At 45.1% G+C, this 20651-nt stretch overlaps 1 long non-coding RNA gene across 1 annotated transcript in view; it reads right to left on the bottom strand.

Moving 5' to 3' along the window:
* Nucleotides 1–18198, bottom strand: part of LOC309651763 — an 84316-nt gene extending 66118 nt beyond the window's left edge. Inside the window, exon 1 of the long non-coding RNA XR_014258374.1 lies at nucleotides 18070–18198. This is a non-coding gene — a long non-coding RNA (uncharacterized lncRNA). The remainder of the gene's footprint in view (nucleotides 1–18069) is intronic.
* Between the last annotated feature and the right edge of the window lie 2453 nt (nucleotides 18199–20651).

Genomic DNA, 20651 nt, shown 5'->3' with positions numbered 1-20651 from the left:
CAAATAAGCAAATGTCTTAAAGAATTGTAATATTCTTGTTGGCAAGAATTCTCTTTTGCTGGCCCAGGTATTCTCTTACACTGAAGGTGGAAATATGTAGGGATTCATCTTTTGGGGAAAGCAACCAAATATCTTTAAAGTTCACATTTGTGGTTCAGTAATTTCCCATCTAGGAATATTTCCCAAAGAAGAAATTAGTGCTTGAGGCAAGGAATTACATACCAAAAAATTCCTTATAGCATTATTTGTAGTGATACAAATTTAGAAACAACTTAAGCAATCCACAATGGGAGAACAGTTAAATGAATCATAGTATGTTCATAGTTTACGACGTTTGCAAATATTATTTAATGATATGAGAAATTGCTCACACATTATATTAAGTAAAAAAGGCAGAACACAAAATTGCATACATAGTATATCCCAATTACGTAAAAATATATGTGAAAGTGGAAAGTCTAGAAGGAAATCAGTACATGAAAATGTCAATAGTGGTAATCTCTATGACATGGAATTATGAATGATTTTTTACTTTTTTACATACTTTCCTGCATTTTCAAGACTTTCTAGGATGATCACATACTGCTATTACAAATATATTTCTTTTAACATAAAAGGAAATGAGATGCAAATTTGAGACCAACCTCTCTGGTAACAGAAAGTACACCCACAGCATCAGGAAATGATGCTGCAGAATGCCAGAGCCTTTCTTGCCCATATTTGGGAAGGAAAATATTTGAATCCAAAGATGGTGCAAGGGAAGAAGATGGAGAGAGAAGAAGAGATAAAGTCTCTGTTGGCTTCCATTTTCATATGTTTCATACAGCACTAGTTTGTAGTTCCTTCAAGACAGAGACATACTTTCTCTTTTAGTGCCCTGCAGATCCAACCTAGGCTTGGCACACTGCATGAGGAACACAGAAGGGGACTGAAATGCAGGCGAGGAAACAGAGAAACTCTACTGGGGGTCAGCAAATTGGAGGCATGGAACATACAGAAAGATGGGAGTCAGGCCACAGAGAAATAGAAATAGAAGATATAATACAAAGGAAGAAGGGGCCTAAGAGAATGGAGGGAGAGAAGATCAGGTGAGGAGTGGGGTGAAGACAAGTGCCGACACGATGCTCTGTGATGACCGCATTCTAGCCCATCCTCTAGGAAGGCTCTGGGCTAATGCAATCTAGAGTTGACCCCAAAGGGGAAGTTCTCACTGGTTTTGCATCAGCCCCAGATGATTCCTGAGAAGATCACAACCAGCCACTGCGGGAGTCCTTGACCTTGCAGCCAAGTCTGCTCGGCAGCTGGATCACACCCAGCACTGAGTGACTCACCAGCCACCGGATAATTTGGAAAAACACAGAGACACCAAAGGCTTACTTGCGCTCACTTGCAGCATCCAAGGCCCATTATGGTCCCACTCTGGTTAAGAAAGGTAGGGGGAGTAGATAAATGGGTGGTGAGAGACTATAAATGATAAAGTAGGGGCATAAGAAGTTGCAAAAGTAGGTCACCCCAAAGGGCAATCTCAACTTCTCTGTTCCCCTTGGTGCAAAGAAGGCACATTTTTACCCAGAACGAGGGTGTGGCGTGGAGCAAAGAAATGCGGCTGTCGGTCAAGCAGGCGTGCTGCATCATTTCCTGCCTCAACACCTCCACAGGCGCCCATGGCCGCCACCCCTCCTCTGGCTGCTAGGTGACCAAGCCCGGCCTGCATGTGCTTCACAGTTCTCTTCCCCAGTTCCCCCAACACGTGTGGACATTCCCTGAGCAGGAAACCCCGAGTCGAGCTCAACACTCTTCCTACTCCCTTCCAGCAGCTTTTCAGGGGGTTAGGACCATGGGATTCTGACTTGGGACGGTAAGCATCTTCTCTCTTTCCCGGGATAGAGGGTAAAGAAGTCACCCCAGAGATTTAAGAGAGCTCAAGGGAGAGGCCTCAATTTCCAAGCATAAGCTGCTGAAAGAGTTTCAAAATCTGCCAAAGAACTGGGGCAAGATGACCAATGACGTGAGAGAGCTCAAAGACCCCGGGACACTCTATTAGGTGAGCGGGTCCCAACTCCTCACTGGGCACTGCTTGGCAAACCATCACCAACAGGGGAGACCTGGTCAAAACATCACAGGTCACGGTTATTACTGAGGATCGGACCTGACACTCAACCAGAGGTTCAGAAACACATTTGCCGTCGTTCTCCACTGTAAATGGTGGCCCACATTCTCAAAATGATGATCAGTGGTAACAGCAGACATCTGTCCTTGACAAGTGTGGTGTTGGTGTGCCCAGCTCCCCACATAGCACAATCCAACATGAGCTTCCTGGCTGTGGATTTGGGAGAGTCACTTAATCTGTCTGAGATTCGCTTCGTAATCTCATCTGGTAAATCTGAGAATTAGAGTTTATTTAAGGCGTCTAGCACAAAATAGAAACTCAGAAATGGCTGTTGTTGTCATTAAGGTGCTGTTTTAAGTGCTTAAGGGTACAAATATGGGTAAGATATTTCCTTCTTTTAAAATCTATAATGCGAAGTATAAAATAAATAAGCTACAAGGATATATTGTACAACATGGGGAATATAGCCAACATTTTACAATAATTATCAATGGAATATAACCTTTAAAGATTGTGAATCACTGTGTTGTACACCTGAAACTTATATAATATGGTACATCAACTATACTGCAATTTAAAAAATAAATAAATAAAATCTAAAATCCAAAGAGAAAGAGTAAGATGGATGCACAACAACTATCACACAAGACAGGTTTATGAGAAAGGTGTAAATTTCTGTGCAAATCCAGAAGGGGAAAGATCACAACCCTTGGTGACTGGGGTGGGGAGGGATTGAGCAGGAAAGGCTTTCCGGAAGAGGGAGGATTCAGAAGGGGCAGGTGTCTGATGTACGTGGCCGAGTGTTCAGGCACAAGGAGCGGCGGCAGCAAGAGGCCCAAGGCAGGAAGACGAAGGCCTGCTGAGAAACATCAAGTCATAAAGTTCAAGTACGGGCAGGGCAGAGATGCGATTAGGAGGGTGTTCTGGGGCCAGGCTGTGGAAAGCCCAAATGCCAGGCCACGGAGCTCGTGCTTAATTCAGTGGTCAGCAGGGAGTCATTGGAGGCTGTTGAGCAGGAGAGTTGCTTTCCTTACAGCTGTGCCAGGCTAAATTAAGCATAAACAGTGCTGTATAATTGGAAAGGGAAGGCCCCGAAATAGCTCTGGACTGAGAAACAGGCATAGGGAAAGGTAATGAGAAGCACGGGCTCTGATCAAAGCAGAGAGGTTAATTAAATTTCTAATTATTGTGAAAGGCCATTAAAAAAGCCTAGTTCACTAGGGATAACTGCTCTGGAGGGGCTTGAAAGAATATAACCCTTGGGTAGCTGCAACTCAGGGGGATGTTTGCTTTTCCATGGAGGAGAAATGTTGGAGGTACTGAGTCCTCTCCATGAGGAGAAATGTTTGAGTACACACGCACATTTGTTCTCTGTAAATCACACCCCTCTCCCACCCGGAATCCATGTATCCATGTATGGGACTCGCCAAAAGGAATCTACACAGAAAATGATGGGTCTCTAATTTGACCCCCAATCCATACAGCAGGTGCTGAGATAACTCAACTTGTTCTGTATTGCCAAGGTTTCCCATGAATTGTTTAAAATGTATTCCTATTATGAAGTATTCCATTATTGTTTGAACAATTGGTAATTTATCAATAGGTCATTTTTACCATTGACCACTGGGGATTAGCAGACAGCTGAATATTGACATCATTGGTGGAACTGACACTAAATTCCATCATCACCTTGAATCACCCTTGTGTGTGCAGCATAGTAATCGATGTTGAAAAAGAACAATGCTACCACCTTAGTATTGTACATTACTTTGTGGCTTAAAAGCATATTTTCACATCTCCTGTCTCATGAGAGATACAATTTTTATTCCCCTTAAGCAGTCAAGAACACTGAGGCTCAGATTGATTAAGAGGTGCACCCAAATATACACTGTTAATTATGAAAGGCTAGAACCTAGGTCTTCTAAATTCTAGCTCAGAGTTCTTTCACCTGTGCCAAACTGCGTGCAGGTCTAATTTATGGTCCTTGTCCTCAAGCAGCCTGGCTGGTAAGAGAAAATGAATAAGGAAATAAAGTGAAAACAAATATGCACCAGACTTTGTGGTTATGGTGAGAGTTTAAGAAGGGAGGAGCCAGGAAGGCTTCTTGGAGGAGGTTCTGCTCCTGAAACAGAAACCCCAATTTCAAAAAGCTTAAGCAAGCCAGAAGTTATTTCTCCCCCATGGGTCTAAGTGTCAGCATCCGGGGCTGACAGGTCACAGAGCCCGTAGGACAGCTCCAAGCTGTTGGGGATGGAGACTCCTTCCCTCCTTGTGGCTCTGCCATCTTAGTGTACATCCATCCTCCAGAAAGCTCACACCCTGTCCACATCCCAGCCACAGAAAGAGCAAGGGAAGAGCACGCCCCCTCCCTTTAAGAAAATGACCCACAGCTCACACAAACTTGCTCGTGAATGACCTTGCCCATTTGACTCAGTGCCGCTACAAGCGAGACTGGAACATGTGGTCTTTGACGTGGGCAGCCATGTCCCCAGTTAAACTCCTGTTACCGCGGAGGGGGAGAGAATGAAGGCTGGAGAACAACTAGCAGTCTCCACCGTGAGCAGAGGAGCCCCTGGGGCTTGGGGAATGGGTAGGCATGGGGATGGTGGTACAGGGCCAACAGTGCAGGTGGGTCAACGGGAGAAACAGGGCATCCTGAGCAGGCAGATCTGAGAGGTGCATTCTGGACGCAAGGAGGAAATGAACCTGTCGGGAATGGCAAGTGAAGTAGGAAGAGAAAATCAGATATGTTCAATGCAGTCAGAGAGACAATGGACTTTGAAAGTCAAGCAGAGGGGTTTGGATTGGAGCTCCTGTAGGTTCTCAGGGAAATAGTGTTTAAGGACAACTTGCTGGTCAGGACCACACAGGATGAATTAGGCGGGTTAGAGTTGGGAGCCAAGGAGACCCATTAGGAGGCTCTTTCAACAATCTGTCCATAAGCTGGTAAAAGATCTGCCCGAGGCAGAAGCTCTGCCTACAGAGAAGGGGTCGTGTGAGAGGGGTTTCACGGGAGAATCAGAGGGCTTGGTCTCTGGTGGGCTGTGCAGGGAAGAGTCCCAGATGCCTCAGAAGCTTCTCTCTTGGGAGGTGGCCTCCCTCACATGTGCTGTGTGGGGCTCCTCAGGTACCCATTCACCCTTTCTGCTTGTACTTTGAGCACATGATGCCGAAACTATGTCCAACAACAAATATTTGTTAAACAGGAGCTTCATGTGGACACAGAGCCTGGCACACAGTAAATGCTCAGTAAGTATCTGTTGAATAAATGGCTGAATAAATAAATGAATAAGTCAGCAATATGTAGGCACAGATAGTAAAAACTTTAAATGGTGACGGATGGTAATTAAACTTATCGTGGTGATAATCTCATAGTGTATATGAATGTCACTATGTTGTACAGCTGAAACTACTATAACATTGTATGTCAATTATACTTCGACTTTTAAAAATGTAGGTACAGACCACATTGGGTACTGCACCCAGCAGAGGCCATGAAAATCTTCTGGGGAAAGTCACCTATCACATGTTCAGGATTTTACATAGAAGAGATTTAGATGGAGTGCTTTCTGCAAACTGTCATAGCAACAGTGGCAATTTGTGACATTGTTGAGTGAACTGGGAATATTAAAATATTCTCTTAGCCAAACTGTTTCTTCAGATCAAACTCACAGAAGAAAATGCAGACACCAGCTACGCCTGGTTGTATATATTCTCTTCCTGGTTTCCTTTTTTTAAATAAGGGCCCAGATTTTCTGAAGTAGCTAGATGTGGGTAGTTCCAGTTCAACCATTATTTCTGGTTCTTTCTTATATTCTCCAACCATTCCATGAATGAATCAAAAGGAGGTTGCCTTGACAACACTCACCTCTCTCTAATTAAGCACCCTGAACAGCCTCCAATGCTTCCTTGAGATAAAAGCCTCCAGAGCACCAGGATTCATGACCTCAGACAATGCACAGTAGCTGAGAGGCTAACCTGAGCTGTGCCGCAGCAGAATAAAAGGCTATGAAATGCTTCCTCCCCATCACCCTGCGTTCCAGCTCCTGTAGCCCCTCACACTGGCCAGTACGCATGAGATGCAGTCCCGCAAAGAGAAACCACATTAAGAGGCTCTTTTCCAATGGGCCCAGGGACTGTTTTTTTCCAGGTAATGAAGACATTGTGTGATTATCTGATTAGAAGACATTGTGTGATTTCTGTGCCACCTCACCTGGGCAGTATCTTGCCAGACTAGGCAGAGAGCTGTTATATCACAAGTCTTGGATGTTCTGTTCTAGTCCAAGACAGAAGGCGAAGACTCCCATCAGAGCCACCTGTACACCCCAAGCTTTGAATCCAAGATTACAACTAAAACACTAGGATAAAAAGCCTAGACCAAACCCCAATCTTACATTTCTTAGAAATCCACAAGATGAACCCAAATAAAACCTGTGTATTTACTACAATAATGAAGCCAGAATAAACTGGATGAAAATATTCTCTGAACCAAACTAATAGTTTATTCCGTTCAAATATTCCAAAGACCTGAAAGATGGACCCATAGTATAAATACTGCCAAAATTTCCTAGAGTGGCAGAGCCTCTTGTCAGCAGCATTGAATTGGGGGATGGGGGATGTGAAAATGTTAAGACATTATTGTCATTATTATAACTGTATTTATTCTGCAATGAGTATGTCCCAGGCCCTGCACTAAGCATTTCTCATGCATAATTTTGTTTAACCCTCATAACCAACTAGGTAGCTTGAGTATCTCCATATTATAGATGAGAAATGGTTGGAGAGCCTATGTTGATTTCTCCAGGTCCTATAGCCAGCCAGGCAGGGATGTGAACCCATGATTATCATTTTACCCTTATACCCATCCCCTCTTAGGTGAAAGGAAGAGAGAGACAGAGAGACAAGGAGAAGGAGGAAGAGGAGGAGGGGAGAGGGGAAGGGGAAGAAGAGGAAGGAAGAGGGATTAAAAGGAAGGAGGGGGACCTTCCCTGGAGGTCCAGCAGTTAAGACTCCAAGCTTCCACTGCACAGGGCTCGGGTTCGATCCCTGTTCGGTGAACTAAGATCCCACATGCCGCGTGGTGTGGCCATAAATAAATAAATAAATAAATAAATAAATAAGTAAATAAAAGGAGGGATAGATGGAAAAATAAGGGTAGGATGGAATTGGGGCCAGATGCCATCTTGAAATCTAAATTATTTATCTTAGTGAGACAATGATCTGGCTAATTCAGAAGCAAGGAGGAGGTATCTGGCTCCTTATTGGCATGGGTGGTTTGGAAATGAAAAATAAAAACCTGGGTATCAAAGACAGGCCTTACAGACCCAGATCTCCTATCCTAGCCTTTAGGATCCCATTGGGTTAAGGCTCACCAGGGATGCCACTTTGCCTCCTGAAATTCTAAGCTGAAGTCCATTTAATCCTCACTTTGGAGAGGACTGCAGGAAAGGTACTGAACACTATGGTTCCCAGAGTGATCTTTTACATTTTAGATAGAAAATAGCACTAAGGCACAAGCCATAGAATATCAGTCCTGGACAATAGCAGCAGATACCTCAAATATGATATGTATATCAAAGGATTTTAATTCTCAGTTTAGCTCTGACTTATATAGAATGAAAAGATGAGGTGTATGTGGGCTGATACGAGGCTGGCGGGCAGGATGCATCTGTTTTTATCCTTATAGCTTGTAAGACTTATTTTTCTGTTTTTGCAGATGGATCTTACACTGGGAAAGTTCTAGCAGCTGTTAGAGGCTGGTGAACCAAAAAAACGTATTTCACCACTGAAAGAATAATATCTGAACTTAGGCCGATTCTCCCTTAGAAATATAGGTCTGCGTGTCTTACAAACTGGTTTGGCCTCATGGAACGCTCAGAAAAAAGCTAAAATTCTTCTTATCCCCCAGCTTACAAAAGAAGACCAAGGAAAGAGATTTAAGTTTTTTTAAGGTGAAATTAATGGAATAAATAACGTGTTTGAAAGTTCTGAGAGATTTGCAGCTGGAGGGGAGTCTGAGGTTGACTAAGCAATATGTCACAGAACGTCAAGTGCACACACACACACACACAGAACCCAAGCTAATTATTAACTCCAGGAAAGCAGAAAAATTGTGCAGCAAAGGGAAGTAATCATAGTTTACTACGTGGCTGAGTTGCTCAGAGCATTAACATATTCATAAAGTGAAGACAACAACTATTATACCAGTCAAAATTACAATATAACCATATTGAAAGTATGGGAGGTCCAGGAAAGTGTGTATCTTGTGTCTATGTTTCTGTGTGTGTGTGTCTTGAGGGCAAATCACTTTGCAAAGTAAGAAGTCCTGATAAATTATGCAGCAAGATAAGCATATAAGATATATAAGATATAAGATAAGCATACGAGATAAGATATGGAAGCTAATACCCAAAAACATTCACTAAGAGAGTTGAAAATGGCTGCCTCTGGAGAATGGAATATCTGAGAAGAATGCGGTATGATGTTTTTCCTAACAAACCTTGGAGAATAATTTGACTTTTTAAACTATGTGCACTTATAACTTTGATGGAAGAAGAAACTAACTTAAAAAAATCATTCATACATGATGGTGCTATACACAATTTAGAGCTCAATACGTGTGAACTATTCTTCTTACCCAGGGGAATGTTAAACAGCTTTAAAATGGAACCAATAACAAGAGACTCCATGACTTCAACTGTGACAACCTCATGAGAAAGCTCTCGAAAGAGCCCAACTCTTCTGAGAGAACCTTCTCTCTGCCACGCCCCACAGGAGGCCCTGAAAACACAGCAGCTAACAAGCCAGACCCAGCTCTTTTCTTCACGGGGTTCAGGCTAGTGGAGAAGATGGAGGAGTTAAGAGTTACCTACATTTGATGCTACGCTGGGGAAAGGACCAGGCGTAAAAGAGGAAAGGTCCCTACTTAGACTTGGGGTCGGTCAAAGAAGGCTTCCCAGGGAAAGGAGGTCACTTTGGAGACCAAGCCCAGCAATTACATCCACTTTTCTTTTCATCAAGGCTACACGCCCACCTCTTAGGCAGGCACTGTGACAAGGTGTAAAACAGAAGGTGATTTTATCCTCAAAGAACGTCTCCCCCACTTAAGGAGTTTACCAAGTTCCAAGATCAAATGCCCTTACCAGGGACAGACTGGAGATGAAAGTCCAATAAAACCAACGTTCAAACAAGGAAACTCTGGACACAAAAGGTTCCCTGACCAGAAGAAACGTTCAAACAAGGAGACTCTGGACACGAAAGTTTCCCTGACATTCAGAAGCACCACACAAACCAATCAGCCCATTCAGCACTGAATTGACGTGACTTATTTCTCCAGGGATTTGCCCACTTCCAGCAAAATGGCCCTCATGTCATCATTTAGGAAAAGGTCAATGCATAAATCCATCTCGCTGGTAAAATACCCCAGTGCATCAGATGTGAGCATCCAGCCCACATGCACTACAGCCCCCCTACTGCGCTGCAAGTCGCAGGGACCAGCTTCCCAAGAAAAGGTCATCTGAGCTTTGGACAAACCAAGTTCCTCAGAAAACCTTGGTTATTCCCCATGAGTGCATTCATTGTGTAGTTGGTGGTTATCTAAATCCTCTAAAAATAACAGTCTGAGCAGAGAAGGAAGAGCTATAGAAGCAACTGGAAACTGTGGTCCAGTAACAGAGGTAATCCATGGTAGATCCATGGTAATTTGGGTAGTGGAGGTCGCCAATATTTTCCCAATTGCTTATAGAAGGTTGGCTCGATGAAAATGTACTAGCAACTCCTTTTTCTGATTTTTTTCCAAGCACAATCTCTTTCTAAATGTCAGAGAGCTTTTTTCGATCTATACGCTTGCTCGCTCGCTTGTCTGTTTTTAACCAGAGACCAAAACTGATGGAAATATCTGTTTGATTCACTCCAGAGGATATTTTGGTGTTCAAATTAAATACTTTTCAAAAATATAAAGAACCGGTCTAGTTCTAACTAGTAGTTCAAAAAGCGGCTTGCTTTATTTTTAAAAATACACATTTGGTTCTTGGTTTCTAAGTTCAGTTTTTTTTCATGTAATTTGGGAGCTGAGCTCTGGGTTCAGTTTATTCTGGGTTTTGGCGCCCAATTTGGTTTGAGTCCTGGCTGGCGCTGACAAGGCAGCTTGCTTAGCTTGGTTCCCCAAGTTCTTGGCAGTGGAGGGTGGGACAGCTGCTGTGCTTTTAAACTGGCTGTGGTTAGCCAAGGAGAAGCCCGATGGGGCCACAAAACGCGGGAGCTGGAAGGGCCCTCTGTGGACAGGCAGCCCAATGCCTGCACGTAGAGGGGAGCTGACCACTTACAGGAAACTCACCCAAAGTGGCACCATGAACAGGGCAGAGTGGACGGTTGTCAGTGTGACTTCCTGATTCCATGATGCCTCCCTGAGCTATTTAGAAAACCCCTTCAGACGGCCATGCTTTAGGGGAATAAAGGGGATTCGAACAGCAACATTTCAAAGTATTACTTTTCCATCTAGACCCTTGATGTGACGTTCTAGGGACCAAAGCGAAACATGGAGAAAGCTGTTCTCCATCCCCTACACCCCACTCCGAATTCCCCGAGCCTGTGTCAAGGCTCAGGCTGTGGGGAGAATCTCCTGGAGCCCCGGAGCCCCATGCAGTGATTCAGGGAAGCAGTGGGTGGGCAGAGGAGCCAGCAGGTATTCAAAAAGACCTACGGTGCTCGCATAAGAATGAGCCTATAAATTCTACCCCCATCACCGTTGCCAAGGCAATGCAGGTGGGCCTGGAGCAGGCTCTCAGGCAAGAAAACCCCACCTCCTCCCTCCACAGACATTTTCCTGGCTGCGCGTGGGGTTTCACGACAGCTCAACTTCAGCTACTTCTTTTCCCGTATAAGGCAACTCATTTTAGCCAGATTCCAGCCAGGCGAAAATATTCAGAGGAATGTGGAAGGGCCCACAGTACGAGCTGCCCTGAGCCCTGACCTCCCCTTGGAGATGAACCTGCCTCAAGCCTAGGTCCTCAGAAACTCCGAGATGCTGACACTTCAAGGCGTGGACCGCAGCCTCTCCTCTGCTTCCATGCCCTCATTCAGAGTCACGTCTTCAGACCTTTGTTGCTCTTCCTCCAAACACGGGCCTGACAACCTACCCTCCAACCTGTGTCACCCACCAAAGTCGACGCAAAAAGCATGGGGGCCATATCTATTTTCCGACAAAGCAGAGTGGCAACAATCATAAAGAAGAGGGAAAGCCAGCCATGTTATGACCGCCAGGAGTCCACTTCTGCCCTCAGCAGAGCCAAGTGTCAGGAAGAAACGGTTAAGCCACATTGTGACTCCTTTTCTGATGTTCTTTTCCCCAGTGGGTTCCATGACGTCGTTCCGATTCCCCACCCCCATATCGCTGCACATAGAGATACCTTTTTATTCCTAACACAGCTGCTGTTATGAAGGATGGCAGCCTTGCCATATGGCACCACTCGCTCAGCTCCATCAGGCAGCATCAAGCTCATGCTAATAGTATTTACCCCACACTCCGGCAGTCAAACTCTGCACCAAGAGCACTCCTTCCATTGGCCTGTGCCTCCAAGGGTACTCCATGGAGAGTACACATACGGATGGAGGAGGAACTACAGCTTAACGGCTGGGGTCGGCCCCTCTACAGATTGGCCCAGACGGATAATTGAGGACTAAAATAGTACAGGAGAAAGGTCTCTTCTAAATGTGAACCTCATGTTATCATTAACCAGACTGTGGATGCCTAATTAATTGCTGATTGCATCAACCCACAGTGGCGGCAGAGTCAGTGATGTAATTTGATCTAGATACACTCTCCTTACGTGCTGCAGCATGGGAGAGGGTAAGCCTCGGCAAATGGGTACATGCACCAGACAGAGACAGAGGAGAGAGAGAACAAAGTCTGGGGAGGGAGCCAAAGGTGAACACAGGTGCCACCCAATCCTTCCCCATTCTCACACCTTAGCTTTGTCCCTACAAAGAGCCCAGGGATCTTACTCCCACCCCCTTTCCTGTACCCTGAGTGCCACCATTAGGTAAATCCAGGGAGTTTTCTTGTTCTTAAGCCTATTCCTCTGAGGAATCAGGGACAGGTTGTATGTCCTGAAACCAATAGGGCCTGGGATGTCCCTGTATCTGGTAGAAGCTCCCTGTTACATTAAGAAAGGGAATGGGCTAGAAGTCCCAGAAAGGTCCTAGAATCTAAGGACTCTGAATAAACTGTCCAAGTTTGAGTATTTGGATTTCTTTTTTAGTATTGGTGGGATGCAGTTTAGAAACAATCCCAATAAAATGTCATTATCTAAGGTTTAAGCAATAGACATATACAAGTTGATATATACAAATGAACTAAATCTCTGAATCAAATGCTTTATTTTTTTCAGGCAACATGGGGGTTCTGTGTAGTGTGTAGGGTTTGTGTCTCTAATGGGGACCATTGCTGGATCTGTCTGAACTGCCGTGTCTTCAGCTCTAAAGTGGGCATGATACCACCACATCTTAACTGTGGGCAGATTAAGTAAGATGACGTGTGAAGCCTAGCACATCACAGGCGTTCACTAAACATTACTCCTCTCCTCCTTACCTCCTTTCCCCCCTGAACTTGTTATATGGGCATCCACACTCTTGCAGCCCTAAGAACAGTGAAGAGACACAAAGAATAACAAAAACCTACTAAGCGCTATTCAGCTTGGCTAGTGTAGTGGGGGCCAACCTGGGAGACTAAAGTGTTACAGTCTGAGAAATGAGAGGCGCGCACACTAAATGAGACCTATTTGGACCCAGAGTTGCCCACTTACAAATTTCCAAAAAAAAGGACTAATTGTTTTAGATGCATGGTTCTCCATTCTCCCCCCTTCCCCCCTTCCCGCAAAAAAAAAAGAAAAAATTTAAAGCGTAACATTTCTAGATGGAGTGTATCAAAATCTTTACAACCTATCTTAATGATTTTATGCATATTCCCCTAAGTCCAGCAGATACTATTTTTTACAGATGTGAACGTCCGGCTCCAACTTGCAAAACTAGACTGCCACTCAGGGATTAAAACATGCAGGTTCTGGGCTCTTTGCGTAAGGACACTGTGAAATTAAGATGGTTCCATCTGGAGGGCCAGCCACCAAGGGGTGTCTCTGCCTGTGTGGTCTGTGAGCAGGATGGGAAGAGGAGGGGTCCCTGTCCAGTCTCCACCCACGGCCCCTGCAGAGTGCCAACACCAAGAAAGCACACCGGGGACGCCAGACACCGGGATTCTCCCGCCTGCCCTTCCACGCCGCCTGACAGCACAGCTCCGCGCATCAGGCAAATGACTCCCATTCATGAAACTGTAAGTGTTCCCTCCATTCATTGAGAGACACGGAGCTGCGGTGGCCACAGTGCAGCGGTGGATACATCCCAGCTAACCCAAATCTTTGTTCTCTGAGCACAGAGGAACTTGGAATCCGGTGCTGGGGTCGTGTGTCGGAACGGCTCCGTTGCTAGGCAGAAAGATACCCAGCCTCCATTGAGAGAGGATATACATGAATGAGTGGGGAGGTGTGTTTCTCCCCGGACCTCTCCCTTCTTCGCCTGCCATCTCTAAGCACCACAGTCAGCGACACAGCAGGCTTCCATGACAGCCCCTCCTCTCCAGGGCATCTAGAGGCTTAGACCATGAAATCTGTTCTGTAAACAACCCAATCTCACAAGGGTGAGTTTTATTTTTTTACATGCCCCCCACTCAGAAATCCACAACTGTACAATATTTGCTGACACTTCCAGCATGGAGACAGTCAGCAGTGGCAGGGCAGTTGCCACATTTGAGCCATCAATTTAGAAAGCATATGAGGTTAAAATGTTCCTTAATGAGGCACAACTCTGCAGGGACCAGTTCTGTATCACAATGAGATTAATATGCATATTAAAATGTGTGAATGATCTTTGCATACTGCAGTAACCATCCATAAGGCCCTAGGCATAAGGAAATATGTATTTTAGTACTAGATCAATGGGAAAAATCGGAAGTAAAGATTCAGTTCACACATGAAGAAACTATTCAATTTACTGGGAAACAGGTAAAACATCAAGGCTGCAAATGGTCCGTTAAAGCCTTAGAAAAAGCATCTGCAATAATGTGTTGAATGCAAGAACTCATCATAACTCCACAACAAGAAAGACTATTCTTATAGACCAAGAAGGGAAGAAGGAGTAAGAATTACACCAGCAATGTGTTTTGCCCCCAGGTCACAAAATTCTGGGTTTATAGGGAAGTATTCAGCCTGCAGTAATGGTCAGTAAAAATGACCAGATTTACACCACAGAAACTTGTAAACATAAAGGGGAACAAAGCAGCAGGGGTGGGGCGAGGCTCATAAATAAACTTGTCCAGAAGCAGAAATCCAAGGCTTCCTGCTCTTTAACAGCATAAGCTCAGATAAGATAAAGCAAATTTATGGATGAAGCAAAATAAGTTATTCGCTCAAACTAAGACTTTTGTTATAGTCATTCAGGAAAGAGCAAAACCCACTACAAATAACCTTCTACCATTGGCAGAGGCTGTACGGGCCGGTAAAATCATTGAATCTGTCCTTCGGGGCTCGCCAAGAGCAGGGAGATGCAGCACTGCAGCTGAGAATGCACTTCAGGGCTTAAGCTTCAGATGGGTGATAATAAATGGATTAAGACTATAAAGTTTTATAAGTACAAACCTAAGAATATATCTCTTAATGGTGTCTGTGAAATATGCTGGAATAGGGCCAGAATAATAAAACAAATTCTGGCCAACACATCATCAGACATCTGGTTGGTTGAGAAAACTCACAGAGGCAGGAGGCCCACCTGCACAGCCATCCGAGCCCAATCCACTCTCACAGTCATGAAGGAAGCACCACTGTGAACCCAGCACAGTGCCAAATACTCAAGATACAAAGGTGAGAAGTTTCTTAAGTTGCTCACAGTTAACTACAAAAAATCCCCCCAAAATATCCAGGCAGGATGAATGTATAGTAAGAGGCTGCAAGGGAAAGTGGGGCTGGGAATGACTTCTACAGAGGTTGGAAAGCTTCCTTGCAGTTAGGATAGTCATGTGATCAAACTATACCCCTTAAGACAGAAACAGGAGTCTAGTTTTATTTGAGGGGGAGTGGTGAGCTTGGGGGCATATTGGAAAGTATTTTGTCATATAAAGGAAAAGACTCAACTGCTACAACCCTTCCTACATTCGCTCTTTTTTTGTCATATATGGAGACATGAGCTGCAGCAGCTATTTTGCAACCATGAGGGAAAGGCCAAGAGAATCGCAGAAATAACTCTGACATCACCTAATGGCTAAACCAACACCAGCACCTGCCACCTCCTGATGTCTTGTTGAATAGAAAAATCCACCCGATGTGTTTAGACCACTGTGGCTAGTTCAGCCAAATGCATTCCTAACTGATACATCTTCAAAGGCATCTATCTTGTGCTGTAATTCCACTAATCAACGTGTGCATCAATCCCTTATCGCTAATGAAATCCAAACTCCCTTGAGATCCTTGTTATTTGAGATCCTTGTTAGTCTTATTTGAGATCCTTGTTAGTCTGACTTCTCCCTTCCTTTCAGCCTTCTGTGCCCAGTATGAGACCCTGTGCTCTCATCAGGATGGCCTCTGCCCTCTTGCCCCAACTCACAAACCAACTTTCCCCCCACTGCCATCTCCCTTGGAGTGCCACTGTTTCCAATGAGGTACTCCTCTGTTTCCATCTGGCCTCCCCAGGTCTGAGAGCTTTCTCAGAGCCAAGACTAGAGCACATGCTTACTTTTCCAGATCTCCCATGGTAACCAGCATACTGCTGGACCCATCATGGGAGACCACACCAGGATATCCAACAGGAGCAGGGCTTAACTAGGTCTACCCCAACTCCCTTGGTTGATTGGACAGCTGAGACCCAGAGAGGTAAAGGCACTCACTCAGGGTTACACATTGAAGTATTAATAGACCCAGAACTATAGCACCAGGATGCTGGCTCCTCAATGAGCACATTTTCTGCCATACCTCATTGTCTAAAAGAAAAGTGCCAATTAGAAGCACAAAAAGTAACAAAGCTGGTGATGACTATAATGGATGATTACGTCTTTTCAGAGGGTATGAAAAAGAGAGCTGAGTAGAGGCCGATGTGAAGGCGCTTCTTCAGTATGTAATTAACTGCCGGCTTCTTTGTATTGTTCCAGTAATACACTCAGCGGCGATCTGCAGGACAACCTTGCCCGCAGGGGCAAGAAAAGCGGTGCCAGTCTCCTGGGAGGATTGCTCACGGTGGGGTTCCAGGCCGACTCTGAGTCAGCCGGGACGTTCCTCACTCGCACGCCTTTATGATGATGAGACCTAACCGGTGACTTCTTACCACAGGCAGTCGTCAGTTTAGGCAGAGATGCTGAGCACGCAGCCCTTGGGTGTCCCACGTGCCCAGACCTTACAGCAGAGGAAAGACGCTCAGAACCTGAAGCGCGCCTCAACACCGATCCTCTTCCTAACCAGCCTATAAAAGTGCTCTCAGCTGCTTTGAGGAAAGAAGCTCGGGACACTTTGGACGCCTGTGATCCCCAGAACGACTTAACTGGAGGCCACGGAGGAGATGGAAGATTCACAGTCACAGAACCTTACGCTTTTGAGCCATCAGGAGCCCTGGAGATGACCTACTCCAATCTCTTTATTTTAAAGATGAGGAAACTGGGGCCCAGAGACAGAAAGTGACTGGCCTGTGGTCACACAGCCTGGGGGTGGCAGACCCATTGGATGCTCTGTTCTCTGTTGCTCCCTGAACACACACACACACCCTCACACCCCTCAGGCCTGGGCTTTATGTGCCCAGGGTGTTGAATATCTCACAGCCCCTTGAAGTACCCTGCTGCTCACCAGAAAGATAAGCTAATTCCTAACAAGAGATGGGTCGAGCCCACTGTTTTCCTCCTTTATTAATCAATAAAGGAGGAAACATAAACATGTTTATGTTTTCTTAATAGTCATTCAGGAAAGAGCAAAACCCACTACAAATAACCTTCTACCATTGGTTAGAAGGTTAAACATAAACACGAGGAAATGGGTCTCACTTTCCTGAAATGTCATCTAAAAAGCAGTTTCCCAGATGGTGAGTGAAAGGCTTGGCAACACTGGCAACCCCTTTTGTTTAAACACAGAAGGAGGACAGACAGACCGACAGAAGGGGAGAACTACCCAAACTGATGCCATTTGCCTCAATATCCAATATGAGGTTTTAAAAAACTCTGAAGGGAAGAGGAAACTAAGAACCAGAGATATTAATACCTTTCCGGAGCCAGATAACTAAATAGTGACAAACCAGTATTAATAGAGAAAGAAAACTTGGAGAAGTATGACACACCGAATTCGTAAAAGGCCATGGAACACTTATGAAAGGTACATATCATTAGAAATGTTTAATTAAAATTCGAACTGCTATGACCTGTCTGGCGTTCCTGCCCTGTCATTTTCTAAAACCTGTGCTGGGACCCCTGAGACCACACCTTACATCAGGGCTTCACGGGCATGTGACTGGTGCAGTTGTCCAAGTCCCTGGGCTTGTGGCTTAAGGCTCGAAGGTCACCGTCTTGAAATTCTTAATTTTGTCTTTAATTCCTGCTGCGTAATTGAAGTTCGATGGGAGAGTGGAGCACGCGTGGGCACCTTGGAGCCTGACACACTGGTCCGTCCTCCCACCAGCTCCCAGGGTGGGTCTCAGCTGCTTCCAGGTCCTGGTGCCCTGACTCCACCCACCCTTACCCCCCTCCCCCCGCCGTCTGCCTAGGCTTAGCAACCACGTCACTTAGGCTGGCGGACAGCGGTGTCGTCTCTCTCTGCTCGCGGGATGGGGGCAGGGTGCACAAGCGGGGACACTGGGAGGCTCAGGGCTGTGTCGTAAGGCAGAGCATGGTGGCAGCTGTCCCCATCCTGGCCGCAGACAACCTGGCAGGCGTCCACGCCTACCTCCGCTCCAGGTACCAAACACTTCGCAGCATGGAGGTTGCAATCGCTTTGGGGACACCAGTCCTCAGTGAGCTGGGGCTTTGCGCCTGAAAGGAAGAGGAGATTGGCTCCCATGACCCTGCGGCGGCCGGTGGGAGAAGACTGGCCACACTGCTGAGTAACAGCTGAGTAACACTGGTTGGCCACACAGCTGAGTAACAGGGTCCCCAGGCACTCGGGAGAGTTTATACTGACCTTGCAAGCAAGTACCCTCATGCCCAAGGGAGTGCTATATTAAATGGCAGATTAAAAAACCGGCATAATAGAGAAAGACACTAGCTGTGTGACCTTGGGCTAACTTACTTTATTAACAAGTTGCCTTTTCTTTGAGTGTCCACCTGTAAAATGGGAATAACTGTACATACCTCACCTTTCTGAAATTATCCAGCACACAGTACTCAATAATTTCGTGTCATATTTCAATTGCAAACATCCTGGTGTAAGGCCAAAAGTGTGGATTTTGGAATCTAGCAGTTCTGCATCAGAATTCCAGACCTGCCACTCACAGTGTTACTTTCAGAGAGGTAATATGTTCAAAGAGAGCCTAGGTTTTGTCATGCAAATGCAGGCTGATACTATCCTAAAACCCAGAACTGTTTCAAGTATTGAGAGAGAGAGACTTTATAAAGTGTGTGGAATGTAGTCAGTAACCCAACAAATGTTAACTTCCTTCCATAACACACACACACACACACACACACACACACACACACACACACACACACACACACACACACGGCTTTAATCAGAAATGGAAAGTGAAATGTTGACTAATCCTAATTCTTTTTTTTTTTTTCAATTGCTAGGATATGAAAGCCAAACATACTTGTGGAAACTCAAGATTATTTTTCGTGCTCACAGACAAAAGTGACTTAAGGAAACAAAAATAGCAAACATAAAAGTCAAAGACTCACTTTAACAATGGATATGCAAACATCTCCTTAAATGATGATCTTGGTCATTGTGGTTTCCCTGCCTTCGGACAGTGGCTGCACCGGCTGGCGGGGGGTGGAGCGCTTCAGTCTGGACCATAGCCTCCAAGCCCTGCTGCCCTCACCAACAGCAGTGCCAACAGGCTCACCGGAATCCCCCATGCAAACATCGCTGGGCTCCAACCACCAGATCCCTCCCTTCAGCGCATTTGCATCTCTCTCTCCTCTCTCAGGAGGTGAAATGTTGACTCACTATATATGTTTTTAATAAAGGCAAATTTAAGCTTTAATTTGTATTTTAAAATAAGTTCTCCTAGGACATGGACCACTAGGGAATTAGTTACAAATGGCTCTTAGTGGTACACATTTAATGAACATTTAACCAAAGAAAGAAAATTGCTGGTACGCATGATTTCTTTTTTTTGTAACTGCTGGGTACCATAAATCCAATCTGTCATTTCTTTTTAACTACATTTGCCACAAAAGCACTTATTTTACAGCTGCCGTGACATAAGCACTGCTGTTTCACCTGATGATTAATAAAGTAATTAGCATCGGTTCTAATATCCTCAGCAAAAAGGCCAAGCTTTAGCTATTTCTGTTGCACTGAGAGGTTTTCGGTTTTCTAACGCGAGTTGGCATGCATGGAAGGCTGCATACTGGGGCCTGTGGAACGCATTTTCTAATGTACATCATGGAGATCAGTTGATAAATTACGTCAGGCTGGGTTAGTCACCATACAGAAAATATCATTAGAGAGAAAAGAGAAATGGGAGGATGTGGGCAGGGGTAATTTGTTTTTCATGGTTGATTTATGTTATAGAACTATCCTTCTAAGCCAATTACCAAAAGACAAAATGCTGGGGAAATACAAAAACTCTAGAAAAGAAGAGGCTATTTCAGAGATACATGGTAAACAGACAAGAATGACAACTCTTTTGAAACCAGGATCCCATGGAGTCAGCTGGAAATCATATTTCTGACTATATATAGCATCCTTGGGGCCCCACCAAGTGCAGAATTGGGCCCTGGGCTCTGTCACATCCCTCCTTCCAAAATGTGTTTCCCTAGAGAGTAATTGAGGACACCTCAGGGGGGGCAGGGCACAACAAGTGTGGGCTGGGAAGAGGACCACGGTCATCCAAGGCGTCTCAGGGTTGGTTGCTCTTGGAAACTTCAGGATGCTGAACTCAGTCACCAGGGAACCTTGCGTCAGCCAGGGCCCTTTGTGGTTACAAAAATAAAAATAAAAAATTGCACTGATTCATGGGCATTGCTGAAAACAGACCCTCTCTGTTTTTAAGGCTTGCCTTGGAAATCTATTAGGGAAATTCGATTCTTGGGACAGGATATAAATTTTCTTACCAGCCCTGTAATCACTGACTTCACTGCCCTTCCATCATTCATTCATTCATTCATTCAATAAGCACTTAGGCTGTGTCAGGCTTGGGCTTGGCCCTGGGAAGACAATGATTCTTGTTTAGGGAGCCCACCGAGTATTGTATAATAGATACTAGCGTGGGCTCTGGATCCAGGTGTCACTACTTACTAGCTAAGTGACTTCAGATAAGTTAACTTGCCCAAGCCAGGTCTACAACGGGGGTCACAACT

The sequence above is a fragment of the Balaenoptera physalus genome, assembly GCF_965194825.1.
Source record: "Balaenoptera physalus genome assembly, chromosome: 21".
In the NCBI taxonomy this organism is placed as follows: domain Eukaryota; kingdom Metazoa; phylum Chordata; class Mammalia; order Artiodactyla; family Balaenopteridae; genus Balaenoptera; species Balaenoptera physalus.
This window is presented reverse-complemented; position numbering and strand designations above follow the sequence as displayed.